This window comes from Gobio gobio (assembly GCF_949357685.1).
Source record: "Gobio gobio genome assembly, chromosome: 2".
NCBI classification, from domain to species: domain Eukaryota; kingdom Metazoa; phylum Chordata; class Actinopteri; order Cypriniformes; family Gobionidae; genus Gobio; species Gobio gobio.
Genome location: NC_137098.1, coordinates 29,074,067 through 29,086,067, shown reverse-complemented (window position 1 = coordinate 29,086,067; position 12,001 = coordinate 29,074,067).

Below are 12,001 nucleotides of genomic sequence, written 5' to 3'. Positions count from 1 at the left end.
CCAAGAAGAGTCATTAAGGCTGGTGGCAAAGCTCTCTATATAAAATAAATCAGAAAGTACTATACCATGGGAGAACTTGTTATTCTGTTATTTTAAAATTGACTGTAATTTGGAGAGTGTGATGTGGTTGGAAAATGAAATCAAACCATATGGATTTTAAGGCTATAATACATTTCAGGCAGATCTTGCTGTATTATTCTTATACAGAGCCAAAAACCTTCTGGTTCCATCCAGGTTTTTCTTTCTATTCCGCCCAAACACTTAACAGGAGTTTTGTCTTACTTCCCAACCGAACAAGCCAATACCCATGTTTTCCACCATATTTCATAACCAGAGAGAGGTTGACAGCTCTAACATACTCTAGTGACTGACAGCAATGCATAACGCACAACCCATGTCATACATATGTCAATGATGCGACTGACAACTAGTTTTTGACTGCATTTTCATACATGCAGCACGTCAACCTAACTTGCTCTCATAATTTTGTCGTGAGTCCTGAAAATGTAAGGTTAAAGTACTTCCAGTTATTGAATGTAGTTGTCACTCTTGAAATAAACCAAACTGTATATGCTTGACCTGCACTTAGCAAACAGGACTGACAACCATAATCTGCCACTGTATGAATGTAGCCTAGGCCATTCAGAGGTTGGGTATGTTTCTTTCATTTACCGAATTCTAAAAACATTACCAGATTGACAAGTAAAGTTGAGGGGTTGGTCTTATAACATGCTTAGCATGTTTATAACATGCATAGAGAACATAAAGTGCTATAGCTTCACTTTATTTTGTGTAATTTGCAATTTACTTCAACTCTTTCCCCGGCAAACATGTAATTTTCCGTTTTTTGTCAGAAAATGCTTCCCCGCCAAACACAGAATTTTCCAGGTTTCTGTGTTTTCACTATTATACGCTAGGGGGCATTATTATGCATCTTCTGAATGAGTTCAGAATCTCCTGATTAAAACACAGGTGAAGAAGTAGCAACAAAACAAGCTATGTAAGTATGTAAGCAGATGCATGTGTAAAATAACGTGATTATCAACATTAAACATCATATAAATCAAATAATGTTACTGAATGAAATGTCGACCCAGGACAAGCTATAGGACTGTGCAAGCAATAGGGGTGTTGATGAACTCCATCTAGTATGTAAGTATATGTTGTCTGAACTGTAATACCCCCCACACACACACACAAAAAAAAAGCCTCTTTTTGATTTTTTGGTTATAAATTAATTTTTGAAAGTGTATGACTCAGGCCCGATGTGCTCTAGCAGACACCCTCTAGACAGTTTTGGCTGTTTCCACTAGATTACAGAAAATACTGGAAAAAAGATTTTAATTTATGTCATTTAATTTATGCTCGTTTATCGCGCCTCTTGTGCAGTAGAAAATACATAGCAAACTCCCCAGACCAATGTTCAATCTTAAATTGAGCTTGGTCTGGTGATAGCCAGACAAGTTGTATGCAAGATTTATGCCTTTTTAATGTAATTCCATTTAGTGTAAAGAAGTTACTTTGTGTAAAACAAATGCCAAATTAGACATTCTAAGCTTTCAAATGGTACCACATACACTCACCTAAAGGATTATTAGGAACACCTGTTCAATTTCTCATTAATGCAATTATCTAATCAACCAATCACATGGCAGTTGCTTCAATGCATTTAGGGGTGTGGTCCTGGTCAAGACAATCTCCTGAACTCCAAACTGAATGTCAGAATGGGAAAGAAAGGTGATTTAAGCATTTTTGAGCGTGGCATGGTTGTTGGTGCCAGACGGGCCGGTCTGAGTATTTCACAATCTGCTCAGTTACTGGGATTTTCACCTTTTCTAGGGTTTACAAAGAATGGTGTGAAAAGGGAAAAACATCCAGTATGCGGCAGTCCTGTGGGCGAAAATGCCTTGCTGATGCTAGAGGTCAGAGGAGAATGGGCCGACTGATTCAAGCTGATAGAAGAGCAACTTTGACTGATATAACCACTCGTTACAACCGAGGTATGCAGCAAAGCATTTGTGAAGCCACAACACGCACAACCTTGAGGCGGATGGGTTACAACAGCAGAAGACCCCACCGGGTACCACTCATCTCCACTACAAGTAGGAAAAAGAGGCTACAATTTGCACAAGCTCGCCAAAATTGGACAGTTGAAGACTGGAAAAATGTTGCCTGGTCTGATGAGTCTTGATTTCTGTTGAGACATTCAGATGGTAGAGTCAAAATTTGGCATAAACAGAATGAGAACATGGATCCATCATGCCTTGTTACCACTCTGCAGGCTGGTGGTGGTGGTGTAATGGTGTGGGGGATATTTTCTTGGCACACTTTAGGCCCCTTAGTGCCAATTGGGCATCGTTTAAATGCCACGGCCTACCTGAGCATTGTTTCTGACCATGTCCATCCCTTTATGACCACCATGTACCCATCCTCTGATGGCTACTTCCAGCAGGATAATGCACCATGTCACAAAGCTCGAATCATTTCAAATTGGTTTCTTAAACATGACAATGAGTTCACTGTACTAAAATGGCCCCCACAGTCACCAGATCTCAACCCAATAGAGCATCTTTGGGATGTGGTGGAACGGGAGCTTCGTGCCCTGGATGTGCATCCCACAAATCTCCATCAACTGCAAGATGCTATCCTATCAATATGGGCCAACATTTCTAAAGAATGCTTTCAGCACCTTGTTGAATCAATGCCACATAGAATTAAGGCAGTTCGGAAGGCGAAAGGGGGTCAAACACAGTATTAGTGTGATGTTCCTAATAATCCTTTAGGTGAGTATACGTGTGTGGTCAGAGCTAATCCAAAGACATTTAAAATTTAAAGTATATGCTTGATGATGTCATTCCTGACCATGTACAGGGTCTGCAGAGTTTAAGAGGTTACAATCTGAGGGTCTGCTCTTTCTTTTGATATATTGCATGCTCAGATATTCATACAACAAAATATTCTATGGGACATAAAATTTTTGTGAAAATTATCAAAAAAAAAATGGCTGGCAGCTTCTTTTTTTTTTACACCGGCGGTAAAAAGCGGTAACAAGTTACTATTAAAATGTAATGTAACACAAGGACAAAAGTGACCTTATTTTAGAAAGAGGTTTACAGCATTTTACCAAATTTGAATATCTAGCAGCAGCAATATAAGATGTTACATTTTCATATCACTGCACAAAAATTCAAATGTGTTATTTATTTATTTTTTGACAAAATGCACATCTAGCTTAAAGTGACGCAGCCCCACACTGTCTAGCTCATTATATAAGCAAGTATAAAAGTAAATGTTTGACCCAGTCCTTGGATGAATGACAACATAAAGTAATCATAGTTCTTGAAGTGAAGTTGAAGAATAATATTCATGAGCTGCAGGGAGGTGATCTGTCCAAGCTGATCAGGAGGTCCCAGTATTGCGAGTGCCCAAGGGGCTGGAAGCCTTTTTTTTTTTTTTTCCCAGCCGGAGGGAGAAAGAGGAATCAACCCTTTTGTTAATGTCATTGTTGAGAAAAAAAAATTAAATAGCAAACTCATGAAGTTGCTGTCTAACACATACTTGAAACCTAACAGCAGAAAGTATCCAGTCATTTCCGAATCATCAGGAGTTTGCTTCAATTGTAGTATTAGGTGCCTCACATGCTCCACACTTTCAGTTATAGCATACACCCCCTGTCAAGAAGCCAAAAACTTTGAATTAGCATAGGGAATACGAAGCAACACTTTATCACTGGGGTGAAACTCACATAATCACACAGGTTTATTGAATGTGCTCTGCTGGGAACACTGAGCTTCCAGCTTGTGTTCTCTTGCCAAGGGCATCAACATCAATGCTCCCTCATGCCCCACATGTGCTTGATCATTGACCAGTGGGGAGATGGTTGTTACTCCCAAGCTGTTGTGGCAACATTTAGGAGCCCCTGTAGCATTCTCTCAAACAATGGTTCAAAGAGGCTTAGCCTTGTGGAAGCCTGGAGTACAGCTCACATGTCAGAGAGAATTAGGTTCCAGTCTTGATTGTCCTCTGCTATCACCTTGTTTTCTGCCAGATGACTGTTGACTGGGATCAGCGGCTTCCCTCATTGTTTTTCCACACACCGGGAGATTCCTCAGTCATCTGAAAGCTTCTTCCTGTTTGAACTGCTATACTCTTGACAAGCAGGAAGCCCCCTGGGCTTACTGAGAGAACACTGGAAGGACCCAAAGCATTGTCACCTCTGTGGAACTGAAAAGAATTGATGGCATTATGAGAAGATCTCAAAAGGCCTGATATGATCAGAAGGCCTAAACTAAAGCTGGAGGTGCTGTTGCTGCTCTTGAGAAAAAGCTCTTGACCTAGTGGTGCCATAATAGTCACCTGAAAGTCCAGCCCACTGATTTATAAGATGTTTGGAGACAAGCTAAAGGTACCCCACAGTACTTTTGAACTACAGGACCATTGCAATACACAGACCTGTCACATTGTGTTGTAATATCTCTCCAGTGAGTGGTGCTCAAGATGCTTTGAAGGTGTAGAGCTGCTTCCAGATCAATGGCTGCAGAAGAAGTAGCTGTCAGGGGTTTCTAGCCAGCACAGTAAAGTGAGAGTTTGACTCTGTAAGGAGAGCGATAGAATAAGCATCTTCCTTGGTTTACTCACTGAACAGTGTTTGTTTTGAGCCCTGACTATGTTTGGATAGGTGATACGTGATCATTTTCCCTTTTCTCCTTTTTTTAATGTGTGCCTGCAGTTTTGTGAAATGACATGAATCATACTTACTCCTAAACATAATATTTAGGTTGGTTGTAACACAGGGTGTAAAAGGGTAGGTTGCAATAATGCCAGTTTAACTACTTAGAAATTAGGCACAAGGAAAATCACTATGAAATCACTGTCATATAGCCTTTCTGTGGTTAAAACCAATAGACCATTGCACTAGCAATGCCAAGGTTTGATTCCCAGGGAAAGCAAGAACTGATAAAATGTATACTCTGAATGCAACGGAAGTCACTTTGGATAAATGTGTCTGCCAAATGCATAAATTAATATGTAAATCAACATGACTATCACCCTCTTGAGGTGACAGAAAACATTTGAAGAAACTAAAGAAAATGTGAATAACAAAAACACATTTTTGTGTAAAAACTTGATTGATTTGATATACAGTGATAAGTGCATGAAGAAGGTTCAAGTTCAAAACAGTGTTTAATTACATCCACAGGTAAAGTCAAAGAGAGTGATGCAACACAATATACCACAGATGAGACCCGACAAAGACAAGGAAAACACACATGAACTTATATACAACAGAAAGCAATGATAATTAAACACACACACCAGAACTGAATAAAGAAATCAAATCTGTAACTATGACAACAAACAAGGCAAGGAGAAACAATACAAATGAAAACAAAGACCAAACTGAGGTGACTTGTGACACAAGTGAATATGACACATGAATGTATTCAAGCAAAAGACAGCATATCTTAGGTCCCGTCCACGAAGCCAGAGCTTTCCTATCCAAGCTTTTTTTCCCCTAGTTTCAAGAAATATCTGCGTACACACGAGAGCACTGAAACCGACTCAAAACGATGTAGTATATACATGCCAGACCAGTATGTGGCGCTGTAATTCTGCTGCTGAAATACACTAAAAACGGAGAAGAAGAGTTTTGCAATGGTAGGAAGTGAGGCAAAATCTCATGATCAAATAACAATAAATGCATTTGCTACTTGCCAGATGTGCTTTATTAACTCCTACACCGATCCTAGCCCTAAACCTACCCTTACAATAATGCAAATACAATAATTAAATGACGCAATATTTATGTGCGCATGCCCAGTGCCCGTAGCTGTATCCCTTTCTAGTCTTTCCAGTGCGGGACATGGTGTGATGACATTACCGCTTCACAAAATATACGGATTTGCTGTACACACGAAAACGCAAGGGTGTCATTTTCAGATTTATCCACTCCGGGTCCTAGTTTTAAAAAATATCGGTTTCATGCTCCCAAAACTCCAAATCCGTGTGGACAAAATGCTGATATGGTACAATATTTTTACGTATACAGTAGGGGTGTAACGGTACACGTATTCGTATTGAACCGTTTCGGTACAAGGCTCTCGGTTCGGTGCACGCGTGTACCGAATGGTTATGAATGCAATCTTTAACAGTTAACAGTCGGCTTGTTTAAAGCGCGGAACACACTTCAATCCTAGTTCCCACACGAACATATTGAGTATTCAGTCCATTTTATCACGAAATTCAAACGATAAATGCATTTTAATGCTCTTTAATGTTACGTGACTGATAGACGCGTATCAGTTCAACTTCAAGCAGCAGCGCGCACTGCGCGAGTGAACGCGTCGCGATCAGGAAGAGAATAAATATAAATTAATATCTTGTTGAGGATACATTACAACTTACTGAAACGTATCATATGTTGTGTAATCACTCCATCGGTGATTCAACCGCGGAAAGACAATAAAACAGCTGGTAAACAATGTCGTGTAGAATCACGTTTACCTCAGAAGTCAGTGTCCACAGCTGTTAGCTCACTAACGTTAGAGAGATTAACTCTTTCACTGAATACATGCACTATATTAGCCTATATATTCATTATATTAGCCTATATATATTCATTATATACTACTTAGCCTGTTAGTGATGTCTTGTTTATTTAATGTATGTTTAAATAAACCTGTCATTAAAATTACAGCCACTAAATGATTATATTTCAACAAAAAATTGGAGAAAAAATTATAATAATTCGATTTAGAAGTTACTGCAAAAACTGCCTTATGTGAAGCTTATGAGTGTTGATTATTATATCTAAAAATAAATAGCAACTGAATTTAGGCTAATAGTTGGGGCTCTGTTGTTAATCTTTAATAGCAATATGTAAGTAAGGGCTCCCTATATAGTTTACAGCATTATCTTTAAGAAACTTTTAGTTATAACTGAATTAATTTAAGGACAGACACAATTTTTTTTCATTAAACCACTGTTGAATAAAAATTAATAAAAAGCAATTTTGTAAAACTGCTGTACCGAATCCGTACCGAACCGTGACTTCAAAACCGAGGTACGTACCGAACCGTCAGTTTTGTGTACCGTTACACCCCTAGTATACAGCTAAACGCGTCTCCGTGTGGACGGGGCCTTAGTTCTGTGAAACACATCAAAACCAATGTCACTCGCGTATCATGAAGAGATGAAATAAAGCACCCTCAGTGTCCATTTTCAGGCCTCCCTGCTTAGGTCAAATACAAACAGCTGTGCTAATTAATCAGTAAAAATGGTAACAAATGAAGAGGGGGGAAATGGCAAAAAAAAGGGAACAAGTAACTGAGGAGAAACAACCTAAAAGTCCATCAAAATTTTACTAAACACAGACAGAACGTGACATGGAAGTGATACACTGTTGTTCTACTAATTCTTTGTCCATATTTTATGTATTTGTTTAATATTGTTGTAGGCTACTATATGCTGTTTTAGAGTAGGGGAGCGCGGGGCACAACCTAACGCAGGGTTAGTTGTAACATGCATGGTTTAAAACTTTCCACACATGCCAGGATGACGAAACTTAGTGTATTTACTAGTTGCCATATCAACATTATTTAGAGAAAAAAATTCACCAAAATTAAAAAATCTTTGGAAGATATTACTGAAATTATTTAACCATAGCAAAAGTAAATGTCTTACGCAAGTTTATTTGGTAACACTTTACAATAACAGTACATGAATAATCATGTATTAATACATGAATTAATAGTTTATTAAACATGAACTCATGATTAGTGAAGATATGAACTAATCATGAACAAATGAGGAGCTATCATGAACTAAGACAGGAGTCATAAGGATTCATGCATGAATAACAGCAGCATTAATACATGTTAGTACATGTTTGATAATTAATGCATTAATTAACATGTATGGTTAAACTAAATCAAACAAGCTCCTTAAAAATAAATAAGAAGTACTCTGACTTTTAATTAAACATGTGATTTAATACTGTCATAATTTAAACTGTAATAGCCTATTATAATCTGCCATCTGCAGCTTTGTGATTTTTAGCCATTTTTGTGAGCCATTAATTACACACATTTGTCTAATCAAAAGAGGAAAATAGACTAATAACTATCACTTATATTTTTAATTTGATATAAACCGTTTTCAGATTTTTATAGTTCAATTAGGCTAGGTTTAGTCACAGCTAGTTTTCTTCCTGGAACTACAGTATGAAGGGTTTGTTTCTGGTGGGATACTCATTAGTGGCGCCCTCGGTGCTCCTAGCGCGTTAGTTGTGTTCCTTCGGCATTTTCATCAAATAATATATGTCGACTGCTTTGGTTAACCGAAATAATAATTTAAGACATGTTTGTATGATTGTTGTATTGGGATATTTCTGGAGGTGTGTACTTTAATTAACTGTATTTTTTAACTTATATGCTATATATTAACTTATATGCTTCGATTAGCATTAGCCGGTGGATGCGCCTTGTTTTACAACATGCCTTATGTGTGTCTTTACAGGTATGTTTGGGCTTTTAAGTCCATATATGTTTAATTATATAAATATAAATAAAAGAACTAGCCTACAAATACTTTTTATCTTTGTTGTTTTTTTGTACCAAGGGTGTAAAGGAATAAGGATTCTTAGTGTATATGTTTATTAATTTTGTAATGAATGAATTGTTAGTGCATCATTGTGTCATGACTTTACTTCAGGGGGCACGGCATTACTATCTCATGGTTAACTTACCATACACTAACATCAACTAATGGCTTGTTACTGTATGACTATGTCATGACTTTACTTGAGGGGGCACATCATGATTAATTAATTATTAACTAACCATACACTAACATCAACTCATGGCTTGTTAATGCATCATTGTGTCATGACTTTACTTGAGGGGGCACATCATGATTAATTCACTGTTAACTACTTATCAAATTCAGCTCATGATTTATCATAAACTTACTATCAAATACACATGTAACTAGTATAACTAGTATTCAGCCCAGTTAAGAGAATGGAGGTACAGTATCATCACGGCCTGTGTCTGGCTGGAGAGAGAACTGTACGGATCCCAGCAGACGATCCCTCACTTCCTGACTTTACTGCATGTTTCCTGTTTGGTTATTTTTTGGTAACTGATTTCTCAGGAACTGTTATAAGTCACAGTAGGTGTAGTTTGATGGGAAAGAGAATATCACAAAACAGACTGAGACCTTTTGAGATAAAATATAGCAGATTTAGTATTTTCTATGTTTGATAAGGGTGATCAATGAAAGTAATGAAAAACTATTCCTGTGGCTTTCAGTAATATTTACGATGAAGCTTCTGATAAAAATGGTTTAAATTATGACAATAATACATTTTAAAATGTATTTCAAAGTCAACATATTTGTTATTCATTCTTAGAAAGCCTGTTTGATTTAGTTTAACCATACATGTTAATTAATGCATTAATTATCAAACATGTACTAACATGTATTAATGCTGCTGTTATTCATGCATGAATCATTATGACTCCTGTCTTAGTTCATGATAGCTCCTCATTTGTTCATGATTAGTTCATATCTTCACTAATCATGAGTTCATGTTGAATTAACTATTAATTCATGTATTAATACATGATTATTCTTGTACTGTTATTGTAAAGTGTTACCGTTTATTTTTCATCTCTGTTTTTGTGTTTATTTAAAATAAGACAAATCTGATATTATTGTAATCGTATATCTGTTATTTAACAGTTGAGATAGTTCTTTAATGCTGATCTAACCAGCAGAAGACACGAGCTGCGGTTTAAATCCCAGTTGAGCAGATGGGTTGCTTTGTAACACTGCGTTATAATGAGCCCCTGTTACAACTATGCTATTATATTCTACACTTTTATGAATTCTTGAGAAACCATGAGAAAAGGGTGAATAATGACTGAGAGTCAATGTTCAGGAATTATTCATTATTATTATGTTTTGAACTATGCTGTATAGCTGTATTTAGCAATGTGTTTGTTGTCAAACTCACAAATTAGTATATTTTTTATGATTAAAAAATGCCATTATTTTATTTAAAAAAGTTACTAATTGTATTTTATTGACAAAATATTTTAGTTTGTCTTGGATATTTTTTTTTTTATTATATCAGGTAACATTTTAAGCGGTAATTTGGTCATGTTACATTGTGCCCCTCACATGTTACAGTGAACCCCACCTATGGGGCATGTTGTCACATTTCACTTCCATTCTTTCGGGGTAAATCAAGAAAAAAGTATACCGTCGCTGCCCGATGAAACTCACGTATGTCCAAAACGGTTACTTTTCAGGAAGTGAAAAAAACACTGTTTTTCAAAAGCAGTTGAATGTAGCGTTGTCATACTTGGTACGGCATCTTTACATGTAACCATATTCTTGCCAGTGTAATGATATAATCCACATTCGACCAAAATTGAGTTTAAATGGACATACGTGCATATTTTACAGTAACGGTGGTCGATACGCGTTCTTCCGATCATTAATTAGAATGGCCAAGTCGCGTTTCATATCGACAGAGGAATACGTGCTGGACATCCTCAGCCTCTGGCAAGCGGTGATAGCAGTATGAGTGAGGCATGTTCTAGTGACAATCATGACAGTAGCATTACAGGCTATAATTTGATCAGGTTGACTAAGAAAAAAAAAGTTTGAATCTTATCAATGAGACCGAGTTTATTTACATACTAGCAAGCAAACTAATCTGTGAAGAACTAGATTAGAACTAAACTGTGGAGAGCTTCAATGTCGTACTTTCGGCTATCCAGTGCTGAGCTTCGATGAAACTTCATGAGACCGGCGAGATGCTTCCACAGGGCGGGGAGATACGCGGCGTGATTGACAGCTTTGACACCAAATGGATATACGTGAAAATCAGATGACATGATTTCACAACTTTTCATTGGCCATTTAGATATGTGAAGCATACTGTATACGGAAATGAACCTGGACATTCAATCCGTCGAAAAATCTAAAAATCTGCAAAATGGACATACGTGGTTTTCATCGGACAGCGACGATACACTTTATTAATGAAACAAAACCACATAATTGTACTAGACATGTGTGAAATTAATGTGGGGAAAAATAAAAACTGAATCCCAAGTGGATTTACACAAACTGAGAAAGTCAAAAAGTGTAAGGTTGTGCCCCGCTCTCCCCTAATATTTTTCTTGTCTTGTTAACCTTTTGTAATTAAAATGAAATGTGGAGTTGGGGAATGGGTTGATTTTCAAAATGACTTTAATTTGTTGCAGACAAATGTGATAATATTATGTAAACATTTGAGGAGAAAAAAAGATAAAAATGCTAAAGCAAAAAGGGTCACAACAATCCTCAGATTACCAGCTAGACTTGTAATGGGTCATTATTAAAAACATTTAAAATAAATTAAAAAAGTTTTAACATAAATAGACAATTCATCTGTGGCAGTTGCTTCTTTTCCTTTTTGAAAATGTTCAACAAAGTTTTGATCCCAAAGTGATGCAATGAAATTATTCAATAAGCATAACAATCTAATTTTATGCCAAGAACAATAATCCCCAAACATCATACAACACAATCTCCAATAAGTAACAATGTGGGCTGCGTTCAGCCCCGACAAATTTTCTTTTTTACGAAAAACAGTGGTGCGTTGAACACCCTGTTCAGTTGCAACTATGGCAGCTGAGAAGGCCATTCTGTAAATCCAACACACCATTTTTTTTCAGTGTACAAAACAGTTTTACATTAACGTGGTTACATTTAGAGGAAGTTTACACAATGTTTAAAAAAAGAAAAAGGTCTTGAAAAGACCATTTACTTTATTCCTCAAGTGTTGATGTGTAAAACGCATATGGCTTGCCTTACTGGCAGCACAATTTGACAAACATGAAGGTGATGCATCTTTTAAAAAGACAATATCACAATAAACATTAAGGTCTTTTGAGAGAATATTCCTCTCTTTATTTATGGTAAATCAACTAGATTTACTGACAAA